Source organism: Odocoileus virginianus, chromosome 2 (genome assembly GCF_023699985.2).
Source record: "Odocoileus virginianus isolate 20LAN1187 ecotype Illinois chromosome 2, Ovbor_1.2, whole genome shotgun sequence".
Taxonomy (NCBI): domain Eukaryota; kingdom Metazoa; phylum Chordata; class Mammalia; order Artiodactyla; family Cervidae; genus Odocoileus; species Odocoileus virginianus.
In genome coordinates, this window is record NC_069675.1 from 20,581,622 (window position 1) to 20,602,162 (window position 20,541).

The following is a 20,541-nucleotide window of genomic DNA, read 5'->3' on the forward strand; positions in this document are numbered from 1 at the left end:
TCATAAAATGTTCAACTAATTTCTTACTTTTAACTACCAGCAGCACAAAAGAAACAGGAGTTCTCAAATTATGAGCACAGAACTCAAGAGCTTTCCCAGAAGGCACACAAGTACCACCGTAATTCTACTCACCGCCTTTGGGAAAAAACTTAGTGATCTGTCAATATATTGAATTTCTGTTTAAGATTTTTTTTTTAAAGTACTGCTTCTATTTTTAAAAAGGAAGAAGAGTTCATTATTGAGTCAAAAGATTAGGCTATGTAGATTCTGGTGAGTTGAGACTGGTGGGATGGAGGAAGAGAAAAAAAGAGATTTTCCCTTTTATTTCACATGCATCTGTATTATTTTAATTTTAACTTGAATAGTGAATGATTATTACTATTTAAAAGAGAAAATCCCACAGTGATTCACAAGGAAAGTCTCAATCTTTTAAGTTCTTTTTTTATTTTTAAGAAGGCTATAAAATCAATATGAAGATGGCCATAGTTATCAGTATATTCATTATTAAATGTTAACCATTAAAAAACTTAAAAAAAAACTTGTATTTTAAAATAATTTTATTTTTAAACCTGTACTTTTGCTGTAACCAAACTATCCAGACTAAAGAGCTTAGTATTTTGAGTTGCTAAAAAGCATAACATACTCAACCTCTGAAAAAGAAACCACAGAAGAAATGTTTTGGCTTATGCAGGATATTTCTGTTCCTAAGTGGTGACTAGATGAAAAAATTAGGAGTTACTTAACGGTAGAACAACAAAATACATTCTGTAAAAAGCTGGGTCCTTTAATACTTTAATCATTCTAAAAGGTAGAATTCACTCCATATACTATAACTATTAATAAGGTATCAATAAGAGTATTGTTATGCTTTTATCAACTTAATAATCGTTCAACCTAAATCCTAATAGAAGACAAAAACCTAAAAAAGCAAAAGCAAACTAGAATTGGTTTATTATACAGATCTGAAGATACTTCTGGGTACTTAAACTTTTCCTACCCTGCAAAGTTTTGAACTTTCTCAGGTAAAACGCTAATGTAACACAGATAACTTAAAATACAGTCACATAGAGAGATTTCACTGCATTCAAGTCTTGGTAGTTTTCCAGCATATACATTAAAGACTGAAATATTTGACTCAAAATTTCAAATAGGGTCAATGGAATGAAAAATTACTTTGGCTAATAGAATCTGAAAATATAAAGTACCCTGGCTTAGAGGGGGGTATTAGATAAATGTAAAAAAAAAATTTTTTTTTACTTCACTTTAAAGGTCTTTACTTAAAAAGACCTTCTTTTTAAGAATTAGTTTAGCTATAGCTGCTATGGAGAATTAAGTAAAGCTGTCATCACCATCTAAAAAGTAGTAGTTTCATTATGAAATAATTTTACTAAAACTTCCTAGTAATTCCTATTTAAGGCTAACAATACAATATTTCTGGGGAAAAATTTTTTTCACACACAAAAAATCATACACAAATGGAAGAGAAGATTTTCTAAATAGACTGGCTTGAATGCAGTCAGAGAAAAACACCACCTTACCTAGATTAGAAAAACAATTAAAATGACAGAAAATTTCTCATCAAAAACCACGGAAGTCAGAGGAAGTCACAATAATATTCTTTAGGTGCTAGATGAAAAAAGCTACCAACCCAGAATCCTATATTGGTGAAAATACTGTTCTGGAATGAAGAGGAAATCAAAACATTCTCAAATGAAACAAAATTAAGACAATTTGTTGCCAATAGATCCACCCTAAAAGAGTGGCTTAAAGAAGTTGTCTAATCAGAAGGCAAACAATGAAGGAGGAATTTCAGAACATCAGGAAGGAAGGAAGAACATGATGAAGAAATTATTGGGTAAGTACAACAGGCTTTCCTTCTCTTCTTCATTTTTCCAATTATGTTTGATGGTTGAAGCAAAACTATAACAATGTCTCATGTGGTTCTAAATGTAGGTAGAGGATATATTAAGGCAATCACCTTATACAGAGCCACATAAAGGAAGGGAGATAAGTTTCTCTATGCTTCAGTCAAACAGATAAAGTAACACCAATAAGCTGTGATAAGTTATACACAATTAACCCTTGAACGATGTGAGTCTGATCTGCCTGGTTCCACTTATAGGGGGGCTATCTTTCAACAGTAAATATTGGGAGCTTCCTTGGTGGTCCAGTGATTAAGAATCAGCCTCCAAGGCAGGCCACATCAGTTCATTCCCCGGTCTGGGAGGACCCCACGCGCCATGGGGAACTAAATAAGCCCCTGAGCCCGAGCTCTATAGCATGCAAGCTGCAACTACTGAACATGCACGCGCAGAGCCTGCGCTCCACGACAAGAAACGCTGCTGGAATGAGAAGCCTGCACAAGGCCACAAAAAGTGGCCCTGGCTGGCCATACACAACTAGACAAAGACTTCACACAGCAACAAAGGCCCAGAGAGTCAAAAGTAATTTTTAAAAATAAACTTAAAAAAAAAAAGTAAATGCCATAGTACTACATAGTTCATGGCTGACTGAAGCTGGAGATTCAGCACAACAGTGAAGACTGTGGGCTAACTGTAAGTTATGCACAGATTAACCCCCCACCTTGTTCAAGGGTTGACTGTATACATCATGTAATACTCAGAGCCACCATACAAAAAGCTATACAAAGAGATACACAAAAGCACAGAAAATAAATAAAAATGGAATTCTAATAAATGCTCAAGTAAACCCAGGAAAAAGAAAACAGAAAGGAAAAGCTGAACAAACAGAAAACAGTATCTAAAATGGCAGGCTAAGTCATAACACAGCAATAATCACAATGCATGAAGATGGTCACAGCAATTAAAAGCGGAGATTTGCAGAGTGGATTTTAAAAAAAAGTGACCTAACCAGGTACTATCTAATGATAGTGACTTCCAATATAATAATATAAGTAGATAAAAAGTAAAAGAACAGAGAAAGAAGCATTAATCAAAGGAAAGCAGAAGTGGCAACATTAATATCAGATAAAGTAGACTTGGAACAAAGCTAGTGGAGGTGATGGAATTCCAGTTGAGCGATTTCAAACCCTAAAAGATGATGCTGTGAAAGTGCTGCACTCAACATGCCAGCAAATTTAGAAAACTCAGCAGTGGCCACAGGACTGGAAAAGGATTGCATTCCAATCCCAAAGAAAGGCAATGTCAAAGAATGTTCAAACTACCACACAACTGTACTTATCTCACACAATAGCAAAGTAGTGCTCAAAATTCTCCAAGCGAGGCTTCAACAGTACGTGAACCGAGAACTTCCAGATGTTCAAGCTGGATTTAGAAAAAGCAGAGGAACCAGAGATCAAATTGCCAACATCTGTTGGATCACAGAAAAAGCAAGACAATTCCAGAAAAACATCTACTTCTGCTTCATTGACTATGCTAAAGCCTTTGACGGTGTGGATCACAACAAACTGGAAAATTCTTCAAGAGATGGGAATATCAGACCACCCTACTTGCTTCCTGAGAAATCTGTATGCAGGTTAAGAAACAACAGTTAGAATCGGACATGGAACAACCGACTGGTTCCAAACTGGGAAAGGAGTACGTCAAGGCTGAATATTCTCATCCTATTTATTTAACTTCTATTCAGTGTACATCATGTAAAATGGTGGGCTGGATGAAGCACAAACAGGAATCAAGATTTCTGGGAGAAATATCAATAACCTCAGATATGCAGATAACACTACCCTTAAGGCTGAAAGTGAAGAGGAACTAAAGATCCTCTTGATGAAAGTGAAAAAGAGTGAAAAAGCTGGCTTAAAACTCAACATTCAAAAAGCGAAGACCACAGCATCTGGTCCCATCACTTCATGGCAAATAGATGGGGAAACAATGGAGACAGTGAGAGACTTTATTTTCTTGGGCTCCAAAATCACTGCAGAGGGTGACTGCAGCCATGAAATTAAAAGATGCCTGCTCCTTTGAAGAAAAGCTATGACAAACCTAGACAGCATAGTAAAAAGCAGAGACATTACTTTGCTGACAAAGGTCTGTATAGTCAAAGCTATGGTTTTTCCAGTAGTCTTGTATGGATGTGAGAGTTGGACCATAAAGAAAGCTGAGTGCTGAAGAATCAATGCTTTTGAACTGTGGTGTTGGAGGAGACTCCTTGAGAGTCCCTTGGACTGCAAGGAGATCCAACTAGTCAATCCTAAAGGAAATCAGTCCTGAATATTCACTGGAAAGACTGATGCTGAAGCTTCAATACTTTGGCCACCTAATGCAAAGAACTGACTCACTGGAAAAGACCCTCATGCTGGGAAAGATTGGAGGCAGGAGAAGAAGGGGGAGACAGAGGATGAGATGGTTGGATGGCATCACCGACTCAATGGACACAAGTCTAAGCAAGTTCCAGGAGTTGGTGATGGACAGAAAAGCCTGCATGCTGCAGTTCATCGGGTTGCAAAGAGTCAGACATGACTGAGCAACTGAACTGAACTGACTGAACTGAACTGAAAGTAGACTTCAAAGCAAGGAAATCACTGGACAGAGGGACATTACACAAAGTTAAAAAGGTCAGTCCATCAGGAAGACACAGCAATCCCAAATGTGTCGCCACCAAACAACACAGTTCTCAAATGTAAGCAAAAACTGATAGAACTGAAAGGAGAATACACAAACCCACAGTTACAGTGGACCAATTCAACACCTCTCTCTAAACAATCAGTGCAACTATACAGAAAATCACAAAGAATTTAAAAGAACTCAACAATACCATCAGTCAACAAGAATTAATCAACATTTATAAAACACTCCATACAAGAAGAGAGGAATACACATTATTATCCAGTGCCTAAGCAACACAAAATAAGATAGGATATATCTTGGACGACAAATCAAATCTGAACAAACTGGAAAGAATTGACATCATTAAGAATACGTTCTCTGGTCACAATAGAAACAAACTAGAAATCAATAACAGAGGGTTAACAGGAAAGTCTTCTTGGAAACTTTAACACTTAACACTTGGAAACTTTAACAATACACTTTTATGTAAATAATCTATGGATCAAAGAGGAATTCTCAAAAGAAATTTAAAAACACAAAAATAGAACTGAAGGAGGGACTTCCCTGGTGGTCCCATGGCTAAGACTCTGATTCCCAATGCATGAGGCCTGGATTTGATCCCTGGTCAGGGAACTAAATCCCACATGCTGCAACTAAGAACTGGCACAGCCAAATAAATCCAAAAAATGGGTGAAAGACCTAAATAGACATTACTCCCAAGAAGACATACAGATAACCTACAAACACAAAGAAAGATGCTTAACATTACTCATTATTACAGAAATGAAAATCAAAACTACAATGAGGTATTACCTTATACTGTCAGAATGGTCATCATCAAAAAATCCACAAATAATAAGTGCTGGAGAAGGTGTGGAGAAAAGGGAACCCAAATGCTCTGTGGGTGGGAATGTAATTGATACAACCACTATGGAGAACAGTACAGAGGTTCTTTAAAAAAATTAAAACTAGAACTATCATGACCCAGCAATCCCACTAAAGTGCATATACCCTGAGAAAACTGTAATTCAAAAAGACTCATGTACCCCAATGTTTACTGCAGCAACGTTTACAACAGCCAGGAGATGGAAGCAACCTAAACATCCATCGGCAGATGAAAGAATAAAGCAGTTGTGGTACATATATACAATGGAATATTACTGAGCCATAAAAAAGGAATGAAATTAGGGAATTTATAGTGCTATGGACGGGCCTAGAGTCTGTCACACACGGTGAAGTGAGTCAGAAAAGGAAAAACAAGTATCATATATTAATGTCTATGTATGGAATCTAGAAAGATAGTACAGATGAGCTTGTTTGCAGGGCAAAGTAGACACACGGGTGTAGAGAAAAGACAAGTGGACAGCAGGGGAAAGGAAGGGTGAGATGAACCGGGTGAGTAAGACTGATTACATACACACTACCGTGTGCAGAGAGACAGCAGTGGGAAGCTGCTGTGATAACACAGGGAGCTCTGCGAAGCGCTCTGGGATGACTCGAGGGGTGGGGTGGGGAGGGAGCGTCACGAGGGAAGGGACATGTGTACACACAGCTGATCCACTTCGTTGTAGAGCAGAAACTACCACTGTATAGCAATTATGCTCCACTAAAAGAATAAATAAAAGCTATAAACAAATTTTTTAAAAAAAGAACTACAGGAAAATGAAAATACTGTGAGGCATAGGTAAAATATATTAAAATCTGTGAGGTATAGGTAAAATAGTGCTGAGAAAGAAATTTACAGCAATTTTAAAAAAAGGAAAAACTCAAATCAATAATCTCTCAACCTCTAGAATCCCTCTGCAAAAAAAAAACAAAAGTAAAGAAAGAAAAAGGAAAAATAATAAAAATATGAGCAGAAATCAATAAAACTGAAAAGGGAAAAAGAGGGAGGCTCAACAAAACAGCTGGTTCTTTTAAGAGATCAAAAATTGAAGCACATAGCAAGACAAAGGAAAAAAAAGAGAGAGAGAGAAGATACAAATTACCAACATAGTGAATAAATCAGGAATGAAATGTGAATGTGTCTACACACCTGCAATTACCAAAAAAAAAAAAAACAAAAGAAAAAATAAGGGAACACTATGAATAACTCTTCACAAACAATTGACAATTTAGAAGGAACGAACCAATTTCTCATAAAACAACAAAAACTACAACTTACCCAACTTTACTTATGAAGTTAATAATTTGGACAGTCTTACACCTACTAAATAAAATGAATCTATAAATTCAAAACATTCAAAAAACTCTCCAGATCCAGATGGTTTCACTGAAAATTGTAGCAAACTTTAAAGAAGAATTAACATCAATTTTCCACAATCTTTTCTAGAAACAGAACTGACAGGAACATTTTCAAATTCATTCTATTAAGCTAGTAACACCCTGATTTAAAAAACAAACAAACATAAACACAGTACACAGTATAAAAAAAGAAAAACTACAGATCAACATTCTTCATAAGTACAGATCTTTAACAAAGTATTAGCAAGTCAAATTTGGAAATATACAGCAAGAATCATCCATTATGATCAAAGCAGAGTTTGTTCCAGGGATTCAGGTCTAGACCAATATTATAAAACTAACCAATATGATCCACCACATTAAAAAGCTAAAGAAAAAAACCACATAATTCAACTCAATTGAGGTTAAAAAAAAAACACAGTATTTGACAAAACTCTTCACCCATTCACGGGGAAAAAGTATCTCTCAGAGAAAGAGAAACAGAATGGAACTTCTTCAACTGGATAAGCAGCATCTACAAAAGCCTACACGTAACATGTAACATGCACTTGAGAAAGACTGAGCTGGCGCTGCTGTCTGGCAGCTGAGTCACACCAGCTCTTTGCAAGCCGCTGGGCTGCAACCCCCAGGCTGCTCTGTCCGTGGCATCTCCCGGGCAGGAGCACTGGGAAGCGTGGACATGGCAGGCACTCAGTGAATCCAACTCTTTGCAACCCCTGGACTACAGCCCGCCAGGCTCCTCTGTCCATGGGATTCTCCAGGCAAGAATACTAGAGTAGGTTGCCATTTCCTTCTCCAGGGGATCTTCCCAACCCAGGGATCAACCCGCCTCTCCTGCAATGCAGGCAGATCCTCTACCGCTGTGACGATTAGGGAAGCCCAAAGACTGAATACTTTCCCCCTAAAACTGGGGGGGAAAGACAAAATGTCCAATCAACATATTCATTAAACACAGTGCTGAAAGTTTTTGCCAATGCAATAAAATAAGAAAAGGAGATTTAAAAAACATAAATTTGAAAGGAGAAAATAAAACTGTCTCTATTGTCAATTAAATGATTATGGAGGTAGAAAATTGCAAAGAATCTACAAAACAAAACAAAAAAACAACAAATAGTGAGTTCAGTAAGTTCATGGGATACAAGACAAACACACAGAAAAAATCCACGATACTTTCAATGAACACATGAACATAAAACATAAAATAACCCAAACACCCGAAACATTAGGTGCAAATCTAACAAAACAAGCACAAGACTTGCATCCTAAAAATGGCACAATGCTGATGAAGGAAACCAAAGATCTAAAAACAAGCAGAGAGACATTCTATGTTAATGGAATGGGAGATTCAACAATCAATGAGAATGTCAATTCTTCTACTCCCTAATATTAATACAAGGGTTTAACATAGTTCCTACCAATATCCCAAGCAGGATTTTTCTGTAGATAATGACAAGATTATTGTAAAATTTATATGAAAAGGAAAAGGAACTAGAATTACTAAAACAATTTTGGAAAAGAATAAAATGGAAGGAAATATCCTACCCAATTTCAAGACTTATTTTACAGCTATAGTAGTAAAAACTGTGTAGTACTGGCAGAGAGAGAGAAACACATGGATTAAAAGAGAGAACCCAGAAATAGATCCACAGAAATATGCACAATTTTTAGCAAAAGTACAAAAGCAATTCAGTGGAGGGACTACTTTTCCAACAAATGGTGCTGAAGCAAATGGACATGTGTAGGCAAAAAAAAAAAATGAACTTCAACTTAAGTCTCATATCTTAGGCAAAAATAACTCAAAATGTATCTTAGACTTAAAGGTAAAATGTAAAACTATAGAGCTTCTATGAAAAAATACACAAGAAAAATTTGAGGATCTATTGATATGCAAAGATTACTTAAGACCTGACACCAACCCACTAAAGGAAAATACTGATAAATTGAACATCAAAACTTAAAAACTTCTGCTCTAGGAAAGAGCCTAGAAAGTGGATAAGAAGGTAATGTAAGAAGTGGGCAAAATATTTCCAAGCCACAGGCCCAACAAAGGATTAGTATCCAAAATATATATAAAGAACTCTTAAAACTCAACAGTAAAAGAGTAAATAATCCAATTAGAAAATGGGTAAGAGACAGGAAGAAACACTGCACTCATATATGATATGACATATACACAAGTTTTTGTTACAAGTGTTTACAAAACAAAAAGACAGAAAATGACCTCAATGGTTCTCAGTAAGGGACAAGTTAGCTTTTGGACCCGCCATGTGCAGTGGAACCATCGCCAAGATGCAGATTTTCATGAAGACCCTGACAAGGAAGTCCATCACTCCCAAAGTCAAAACCTCAGATGCAATAGAAAATGTAAAGGCCGAGATCCAAGATAACGAAGGAATTCCTCCTGATCAGCAAAGACTGACCTTTGCTGGCAAGCAACCGGACAATGGATGTACTTTGGCTACAACATGCAAAAGGAGTCCACTCTTTACCTTAATGTTTAAACTTTGTGGTGGTGCTAAGAAAAGAAAAGGAAGAAGTCTTATATCACTCCCAAGAAGAGCAAGCATAAGAGAAAGAAGGTTTAAGCTGGCTGTTCTGAAATACTATGTCATGGATGACAATGGCAGAAATCAGTCACCTTCCTCAGGAGTGCCCTACTGAAGAATGTGGCACCGGAGTTTTTATGGCAAGCCACTTACACAGGCATTATTGTGGCAAATGCTGTCTGACCTATTGTTTCAACAAACCAGAAGGCAAGTAATTCCATATTGGTTAATAAAAGACAGAGACACTAGTTTGATAAATTACAGTACAACTAAATAGTAGTATACAGCCACAGAAAATAAAGGTGATAACCTTAACTGCTATGGTCTCCAAAATATATTTGTCCAGGGGGTTGGGCGGGGAGCAGGGACAAGGGTACTAAAAAAAGGGTGTGCTCCCCAAAAGAAAAAAATCTCTACACAAGAAACTTGTAAACTGTCTGCCCCTAGGTAGGTTGTAAGAACAATAGAGCAGATTAATGAGATGGAAGATTTTTACTGTCTAGTCTTTTGAGCTTTAAATTTTGTGACTGTGTTCTAAAAGTTAAAGTAACTTTTATAAAGTGTTCAGTTTTTTAATTTAAAAAATGAAATAGGATACTTTTCATATTTGTTATATTAACACTGAAAAATACATTAACTATAAAAAATGTAAATACGAAGAACATTTTTAAAAATTAACAAAGACTGAAATGAGTTTTTAAATTAATTGTATTTTCAAGAATTTGCTACTAGAGATTACTAAATCTTGATGAATTTAATGGCAAACATGTAAGTGTAAGAACGTAAAGTAGCAACAAAATTAAGAACACTTTAGTATACAATATAAAACAAGGGTGTTATGTAAATTTGTTATTAATTGTTGAAATGCTCGTGTGTGTTAGTCGTTCAGGCCTGTCCAACTCTAAGCCCCCCAGGCGCCTCTGTCCGTGGAATTCTCCAGGCAAGAATACTAACCGTGCTTGTGCGCAGCCCCTAAATTGTGTTCGACTCTGCAATCCCCGCGATTGTAGTCCCACCAGGCCCCTCCGTCCGCGGGATTCTCCAGGCAAGAATACTGGAGTGGGTTGCTATTTCCTTCTCCAGGGGATCTTCCTGACCCAGGGATCAAACCCTGGTCTCCTGCTTTGCAGACAGATTCTTTACCGTCTGAGCCACCAGTTGAAATGTTAAGGTAGAAAAGACTTTTTAATGGAAGTTACCTTTTCAAAAGTATTTCAAACTTATAAACTCACTGCTATTCCTAGAGATTATTTGTTTGATGCTAGAGATTATTTGTTTGATGCTGAGGACACATTTTCCGACAAATAAGTGGAGATTAGGGCGTCCCTGGTGGTCCAGTAGTTAAGAGTCTGCCTGCCAGTGGAAGGGACATGGGTTCAGAAGACTCCACATGCTGTGAGGTAACTAACCCCACGTGCCACAACTATGAGTCAACACTCCAAAGCCCACAAGCTGCAACTACTGAGCCCACGTGCGACAACTACTGAAGCCTGTGCTCCGCAAGAGACGTCACCGCGGTGAGACGCCCGAGCCCTGCAACTAGAGAAGCCACCACTCACTGCAGACAGAGACAGTCTGCATGCAGCAAAGACCCACTGCAGCCAAAAATAAAAAAATTAAAAAAAGATTAAATCTTAAGAATCTCAGAAAAGTCTTCTTAAATTATAAAATGAAAGTTCTAAAGTAGAACTCTGAATTCTCGAAGATGAAAGCAGAAAATTCTGTGGTTTTTGAAGGAAGAAAGAAAGGAAAGCAGGAGGAAGGAGGAAGGAATAAGAGCATATTACTTCCCTTTCTCATTATAAAGTGACCTCAGTCAAAATTTTCAACTATGTAAATGTCATCTTTGATATCAGTGTCTCACCTTCCTCTCACTATTCCTTGTTAGGCGGTCCTACATATACTCCAATGCAACACCTTCCCACAAAGCCTTGCCCCCCTCCAAAATACACTACATGTACTTAACCCACTGTCCCAGCCGCCACCTACTAAGACTCTCAATCTCTCATGAATTGAGAGAGATCGAACCCAGGTCTCCCGCGTTGCAAGTAGATTCTTTACCAGCTGAGCTACAAGAACGACTTTTTACTTACGAATTTTAAAAACCAAATATTAGAACACAATTTAAACCAAGTACAAATTATCTGTATTATGAAGTCAAGTGGGCCTTAGGAAGCATTATTACAAACAAAGCTAATGGAGGTGATGGAATTCCAGCTGAGCTATTTAAAATCTAAAAATGATGCTGTTAAAGTGCTGCACTCGGTATGTCAGCAAACTGGGAAAAAGCAGCAGTGTCACAGGACTGGAAAAGGTCCATTTTCATTCCAATTGTAAAGAAGGACAAGACCAAAGAATGTTCAGACTACCAAAGAATGTTCAAATGTTCAAATGTACAACTGCTTACTTCACATGCTAGCAAGGGTATGCTCAAAATCCTTCAGGCTAGGCTTCAATAGTATGTGAACCAAGAACTTCCAGATGTATAAACTGGGCTTAGAAAAGGCAGACACACCAGAGATCAAATTGCCAACAATTGATCATAATTGATCAATTGTTGGATCATAAAGAAAGCAAGGGAATTCCAGAAAAACATCTACTTCTGCTTCATTGACTATGCTAAAGCCTTTGACTGTGTGGATTACAATAAACTGTGAAAAATTCTTAAAGAGATGGGAATACCAGACCATCTTAACCATCTGTTGAGAAACCTGTATGTTAGTCAAGAAGCAACACTTAGAACCTTACATGGAACAACTGACTGGTTCAAAATTGGAAAGGAGTATGACATGGCTGTATATTGTCACCCTGCTTATTTAACTTATATGCAGTGTGTATCATGCAAAATGCTGTGCTGGATGAATCACAAGCTGGAATGAAGACTGCAGGAGAAACATTAACAACCTCAGATATGCAGATAAACCACTCTTAATGGCAGAAAATGAAGAGGAATTAAAGAGCCTCTTGATGAGGGTGAAAGAGAACAGTGAAAAAAGATGGCTTGAAACTCAACATTCAAAAAACTAGGATCATGGCAACTGGTCCCATCACTTCCTGACAATTAGAAGAGGAAAAAGTGGAAACAGTGACATGGTTTGTTTACTTGAGCTCAAAAACCACTGCTGACAGTGACTGCAGTCATGAAACTAAAAGACGCTTGCTCCTTGGAAGGAAACTATAACAAACCTAGGCAGCATATTAAAAAGCAAAGACATCACTTAGCCGACAAAGGTCCATAAAGTCAAAGCTATGGTTTTTCCAGTAGTCATATAGAGTATAAGAGATGGACCATAAAGAAGGCTGAACAGCAAAGAATTAATACTTTTGAACTATGGTGCTGGAGAAAACTCTTGAGAGTCCCCTGGACTGTAAGGAGATCAAACCAGTCAATCTTAAAGGAAATCAATCCTGAGATATTCACTAGAAGGACTGATGCTGAAGCTGAAGCCCCAGTTTTTGGGCTACCTGATGGGGAGGGCCGACTCATTGGAAAAGACGCTGATTGAAAGATTGAAGATTGAAGGCAAAAGGAGAAGAGGGCAACAGAGGATGAGATGTTAGATAATAGTAAAGGATAGGGAAGCCTCGCACACTGCAGTCCATGGGGTCGCAAAGAGTCAAACATGACTTTAGCAACTGAACAACAAATTATTTTTTGTAGAAAGAAGAAAACTTGATTTTACATAGAACAATGGACAAATATCAGGATATAAATCTGAATCTTACTCTATTACTGTTATGTCACATTGACAATTTTCACAAATTTTTACAAGAGTGTACCAGTACAGAGCCAAGCTGTACAGAGTGAGAGAGGTTTTGTTATTTGTTTGGCTGTTTTTTAGCTCCTGGAGCTCAAGGAAATCTCTGTCAAAACACTGTGGAAATACAAGTTAAGTCAAAGAGACTTCAGTGATTACACACACCAAGGAATACTTTGTTTGAAAAAAAAAACAACAGCTTTGGAAAGTCATTCAACAAACATACTAATGCAGCCTTCAACAATCAAAAACAAAACCAAATAAAAACAAACAATAGAACAGCAAGTCCTGGGAAAAGGGAAGAATTTACTTTCAATAGTTACATACTATTCAAATGCCCAGTTTAAGAAAAAAAAAAAAATTACATAGCATACAAAAAAAAAAAAAAACCAAGACAGAATGGCACATTCAAAAGAACAAAATTAACTGAAAGAAACTGGCTAAAGAAGCCCAGACATCAGACTAACTTGATAAAAACTTTAAAACTGACTTGAATATGCTCAAAATGCTTTTTTAAAAAAGTAAACAGGGTCTAAGGGACCTGCAGGATAACAAGCAGACCAAAACATGCATTGTGGGAATCTCAGAAGGGGAAGAGACAGAAAGGGACAGAAAGAATAAGTAAAGAAGTAATGGCTGCAGTCCATGGCGTTGCAAAGACTCGGACACGACTGAGCAACTTCACTCACTTTTGAACATTCTTTGGCATTGCCTTTCTTTGGGACTGGAATGAAAACTGACCTTTTCCAGTCCTGTGGCCACTGCTGAGTTTTCCAAATCTGCTGGCATATTGAGTACAGGACTTTCACAGCATCATCTTTTAGGATTTGAAATAGTTCAACTGGAATTCCCTTCCCATACAAGGAGTCCTTAATAAGGTCAGCAACTTATTTCTTACTAGAAACCATGGATGCCCAAATACAGTAGGATGCATATTTAAGTGCCGAGAGAAAAAAATTGTCAACCAAGAATTTTGCATCTGACAAAACTGTCCTTCAAAATTAGGTACAATTTAAGATGTTGTCAGATAAACAAAAGCTAAGGGAGTTCAATATCATAAGACCTGCCCTACAAGAAATGCTAAAGATAGTCCTTCGAGTTGAGATTAAAGGACACTAAACAGCAACTCAAAGTCATATGATGAAATAAAGGTCTCTAGTATAGGTAAATAACACCGGCAAATAAACAAACGGGCATTACTATATATATATATATATATATATATATATATATATATATGGTTTCTAACTCCATTTTGTATTTCCTATAGAATTTCAAAAGACAAATGCATAAAAAATAATTATAAACCCATGAGACTGGATACACAATGTATAAAGATATAATCTGTGACAACAACAATATAAGGGGGTAAGACTGAGCTGTATAGGAGCAGAGCTTTCATATGCTACTGAAGTTAAGTTCGTATCAGTGCAAACTATATTGCTATAAACTTAGGGAGTTAAATGTAATTCACAAGGATTACCACAAAGAACATTTCTAAAAAAATGCACACAAAAGAAAATCAAAATGGTTCACTATAATAAAATGGGGGTGGGGGAGAAGAAGAAACCAGTATGTGATGGAGGAAATGAGCAACAAAAAAGGTATAAGATTTCACAACAACACAGAAGCAAAATGATGGCAGAGGTCCTTCCTTATCAGTCACTTTTGTTGCCAGGCTCTTCTCACTACTTTAAATTTAATTGGGTTAAACTTTCTAATCAAAGCCAGAGATTGGCAGGACTGATTTAAAAACATAAGCGAAAAGAATCTGAAAAAGAATATGTGTGTTTGTGAGCTTCTTCACTCTCCTCCTTCACTCTCAAGAAGTTCTTAATTCCACTTCACCTTCTGCCATTTAGAGTGGTATCATCAGCGTATCTGAGGTTGCTGATATTTCTCCTGGCATCTTGATTCCAGCTTGTGATTCATCCAGCCCATCATTTTGCATGATGTACTCTGCACAGAAGTTAAACAAACAGGGTGACAATACACAGGCGTGTCATATTCCTTTCCCAATTTTGAACCAGTCAGTTGTTCCATATAAGGTTCTAAGTGTTGCTTCTTGACCAGCATACAGGTTTCTTAGGAGACAGGCAAAGTAGTCCACTTTCCTCTCTAAGAATTTTCCACAGTTTGTTGTGATCCACAGTCAAAGGCTTTAGCACAGTCAACGAAGCACATGTTTTTCTAGAAATCTTTTGCCTTCTCTATGAGCCAATGAATGTTAGCAACTTGAACTCTGGTTCCTCTGCCTTTTCTAAACCCAGCTTGGACATCTGGAAGCTCTCAGTTAATGTAATGCTGAAGCCCAGCTTGAAGGATTTTGAGAATACCCTTGCTAGCATGTGAAATGAGTACAACTGTACAGCAGTTTGAACATTCTTTGGCATTGCCCTTCTTTGGGATTGGAATGAAAACTGATCCCATGGACTAGTCTGCCAGGCTCCTCTGTCCATGGAATTCTCCAGGTAAGAATACTGGACTGGCTTGCCTTCCCCCTCTCCATGGGATCTTCCTGACCCAGGGATCGAACCTGGGTCTCCTGCATTGTAGGCAGATTCTTTACCATCTGAGCCACCAGGGAAGCCATATGTAGACACACACACTCACACACACACACACACACACACAGAATAAAACTATTTTTATTTGCAGATGACAATCCTATATACAGAAAAATTCCAAAGAATCCACAAGAAAGATACCAAAGCTAGTAAATTAATTCAGCAAAGTTGCAGAATAAAACCAACACACAAAAAGCAGTTGGGTTTCAAGATAAACTGAACTTTATTAAAGTTTAAAGCTTTTGTGCAAATGACATTATCAAGAAACTGAAAGTAGAGTTTTGGTTGTATTTGAATAAAAGAAAATATTTACAAGTCATACAGCCAATAAGGAGCTAACATCAAGAAGATTACAATGATGCCCTAAAATTTAACAAGAACTCAAACCACATAGGTTTTAAAAATGGTAATGGACTTGAACAGACATTTGCCAAAGAAAATATACAAGTGGCCAACAAGCACATGAAAAGATGGCCAATATTATTAATCATTAGGGAAATGTAAGCCAAAATACAAAGAGGTATCATTTCACATAAACTAGGATAGTAATTAAAAAAAAAAAACAGAAAATAACAAGGGTAAGAGAGGCTATGGAAAAATTGGAACCTTTGTGCACTGCTAGTAGGAATGTAAAAACGGTGTGAGTCCTGCAGAAAGCAGTATAATTCCTCAAAAAGTTAAACACAGTTAAACATACAAACCAAATGTTAAACATATAAACGTTAAATAAGCTAAACATACAAACCAAATGACCCAGCGATTCCACTTCTAGGTGTATACCCAAAAGAACTGAAAACAGGAACTCAAACAAATACTTGTATACCAATGTTCACTGAAGCATTCCTTACAGTAGCCAAAAGACAGAAACAACTCAATGTCCATCAACAGATGAATGAATAAACTAAATGGGGGTACACACACAAATTATATATTATCTATTTATAATATTTTTATATTATATTTATACTAATAAATATGTTAATAGGTAATGGAGTATTATTCAGCCTTAAAAAGGAATTAAATTCTGACACATGCTACACCATGGATGAATCTTAAAACATTGTATTAACTAAAATAAATCAGATACAGAAGGACAAATATTATATGACTCACCTTACATTAAATACCTCGAACAGGCAAATTCATAGAGACAGAAAGTAGATTAGAGGTTATGGGGGCTGAGGGAGGAGGAAGTTAGGAGTTATTGCTTAATATGTACAGAGTTTCTGTTTGAGGTGATGAAAAGTTTTGGAAATAGACAAGTGGTGACAGTTGCACAATCTTGTGAACGTAGCTACTGGCACTGAATTATACACTTAGAAATGGTCAAAATGGCTAATTTGTGTTTTTTATATATACATGTGGATATATATATATATAAAATATTCTAGCACAATAAGAAAAAAGTTATTAATTATATGTAAAGAAGTCAGAATCCTATCAGTCCTTAAAACAGCTGTGAATGCAATTAGCAGTAAGTGCATTCCATTACAAACTACTGAGCCATACATAGAAATCAATTCACTTGCAAATGGTTTAGATTATAATAAAATAGAAGATGGGACTTATCTATATAAAAAGGGAAAATTTTGTTTCAGGAATTATAAAAGAATAACTAGAATTTAAGTCAGCTTATTCCAAAAGTCTCTGTTAATTTAAAACAACTTTTTTTTTTTAATTCGAAGACTTGTTTTATTTTTAAAATTTAAAATTTTAAAATTCATATTTTTTTAACCCTGAATCAAACTTTCTATAAACGAGAGTCAGAGTGTTTTAATACATATGGAAAGATAACAGATTTCTTTTTATCACCAGATACAAGTTTCATAAAAGCTATAATTGAGGTATTAGTTTTCAATTGTCTAGAATGTCTGTCATATAGTACTCAACAAATCTGGTGAATAAAACCAAACCAGTCAAAATCAGCTTCCCTTATAGCTCAGTCAGCAAAGAATATGCCTGTAATGCAGGAAACATGGGTTCTTTTCCTGGCTTGGGAAGATCCCCTGGAGAAGGAAATGGCAACCCACTCCAGTATTCTTGCCTGGAAAATCCCATGGACAGAGGAGCCTGGTGGGCTACAGTCCATGGGGTGGCAAGAGTCGGACATGACTTAGCGACTAAATCACCATCACCAGTCAAAATCAGCAGGAAAGCAACACTAAGGAAACTCTTTTCAAAATCATCTTCCCATTATAAATTTAAAATATCTACCTTAAAAATAACATCTGAGTAATTCAGGGTCCATAAAACTAAAACTTAAAATTATTTCTTTTCTCTGGTATATGCCTCCATCCCCAACTCCAACAGGTGATTTCCAGAATCTGACTTTCTACATACCCTCTTTCTCGGATCTGTGCTTGTCTACCTGAAGTAGCCCAGCCCAGAAAGCAAAGTCCACACCACTCATCCTCGTAACTGGGTGGCTGGCCTACTCAAGGTACCCCTGAAGTGCTCGAAGTACTCCTGATTCACTAGTTCATAGTGTAGGTATCATTCGCATGTTTTCTTTCATCTTGATTGCTTTGTCATTTGGTACATTAAGGTTGAATATGAAATCAACTTGAATAGGAAATGCAAACTTTATTTGATAACTACTAAAGCAAACCACGGGTTTCCCCGGTGGCTCAGTGGTAAGAATTTGCCTGCCAATGCAGAAGATGTGGGTTTGATCCCTGGGTCAGGAAGATCCCTTGGAGGAGGAAATGGCAATGCAGACCAGTATTCTCACCTGGGAAATCCCATGGACAGAGAAGCATGGTGGGCTATTGTTCACAGAGTTGCAAAAGAATCAGACACAACTTAGCAACTAAACAACAACAACAAAGCAAACTCTGTACGATTAATGACAATTAAGTTATGAGTTTTGGAACTCATCCTAAGGTATCTTTAAAAAAAAGAGAAAGCATAAGGAGCTTAGGGGGAACAAATTACCACTTTGAGTGGGGGGGGGGGGGGGGAGAATACTGTAATTCAATTGTCCTGAATCAGGCAATTTATAGCCACAGAGACGACCATGGCTGGCTATGAGAATCAGCCTCTCAGATCTCTGACTCCAGGGAAAAATAACTGACTCCGGGCCCCAGCTGCTGCACTCTGAAATCCATCACTTTGTACGGAGGCTGTGCTTCTCACTGGCTGCTCCCAGTAAAGAGCACCACAGGCATACATTGAGGTGGCCCTGATCTTAGAAGATGAGAAATTTCTGTGATAGGTAACTTTTGCTCAAGAACTTCTGAGGTCTCACGTTAAATTTCCTTAGAACTATGATACTTTCACCCAAAGTTCCTTCCTTCCTTACCTTTCTCCTTCACTTGGAGTCAGACTTGCATCAGTATTATGATTGATGACTCTCCTTGCCTCCTTCCTCATTTTCTCTCACAAGCACTTCTAATAAACTTCTTGCATGCTTAACCCCATCCTGGCATCTGCTTCTCCCTTGAAGCATTGCATGTTTTTTTTTTTTTTTATTTAGCCATTTAAAAAATTATTTCTAAAGCATTACGTTTGCTTCCCTATTTGCTAAAATAGGATACACCAAACATGACAATTCCAATGCCTTTGTCTGCTAAAGATCTCAACTAAGACCCACCTAACTCATTAGTAACTATATTCTTAAAAGGACAAGATCAGAACTACATACAATTCAACACGTGTACTGAGCACCTGCTATACATGAGAAACATGCTAAGCACTGGAGGGAATACAAAGGTGAGTTGGTTCCTATCTTGCTCTCAAATAACTCCCAATATAGAAGAGAGAAGCCAAATATACAAACTTGAAAGGGCAGATTTTCATTAAGTACTAAAATTGACACATAAAATACAAAAGAAATTAATGGTGGTGGTTTAGTCACTAAGTCGTGTCCGACTCTTGCGACCCCATGGACTATAGCCTTCCAGGTTCCTCTGTCCATGGGATTCTCCAGGCAAGAATACTGGGGTGGGTTGCCATTTCCTTCTCCAATGTATTAAAGAAATTAATAGATTCATTCTACTTAGGGGATGGAATTGTAGTAGAAAGCCTTTGTAGAGGAGACAGCATTTGAAACGTACACTGAAAGACAGAATCTTCAGGTTGTACCTGCCTATAATTAATAAGGACAGTCCAATAAAGATGCCTTCCATGCTTACATACTTGGCTACCCTCAATGTGTAAATTCCTCCCATCACAATTCTCTCACACCGTGTTACTCCCAGAATACTGATGGTTTCTTAGTTCCACTCCAAAGGTGCTCCTCCTCCCAGTATTTCCCCTTTCATCACTATAGCCACTAAGACTCCTAAGCCAGAATCCTGGGAATCAACTTTGAATCCTCTCTCACTACCCCGTCGTTCAACCACCAATCTACTTTTAAAGCTAAAATCTGCCCACTCTTCTTTACCCCACAGCTACTGCTCTAGTCAAGAACACCACTATCCCTTCTAAGAACTGCAGCAAAAGTCCCCTAACCTGCCTTCTTGCCTACAGTTCTACAGTCATTTAATCCATGATCCACAAAGCAGAGATCCTTTACAATTCATATCTAATTATTAATACCTGGTTTAAAACTCTTCAATAGTTCCTCACCGCTCACAAGATAAAATGCAATAATTTCATTCACAAGAGCTGACCCCACACTTCAGGCTGAATAGACTCCAGCTACTCAGAATCCCTAAGATGCTGAGCTCCCCTGGGACTCCAGTGACTCTTTGCAACACCAACCCTTGGAAGACACATCCTCCTCATCCTCACCTAGTCAACGCTCACTTCCACTAAAATGTCACTTCCTTCACTCCCAAACATAAGCACACTAGAAGAGTCTCCTAGCTTCCTATTGCCATCCCAAGATCATTTCTTCTCAGCCTTTTCCTTTATGATCTATGCCGTCTTTCCATTAACTATTACCTTCAAGATGGAGAAG

At 37.4% G+C, this 20,541-nt stretch overlaps 1 protein-coding gene and 1 pseudogene across 1 annotated transcript in view; one reads left to right on the forward strand and one right to left on the reverse strand.

Annotated features, from left to right (window-relative positions):
• SOS1 (SOS Ras/Rac guanine nucleotide exchange factor 1) overlaps positions 1 to 20,541 on the reverse strand; it is a 127,609-nt gene that overhangs the window by 97,734 nt on the left and 9,334 nt on the right.
• LOC110144108 (ubiquitin-ribosomal protein eS31 fusion protein-like) lies at positions 9,057 to 9,528 on the forward strand (annotated as a pseudogene).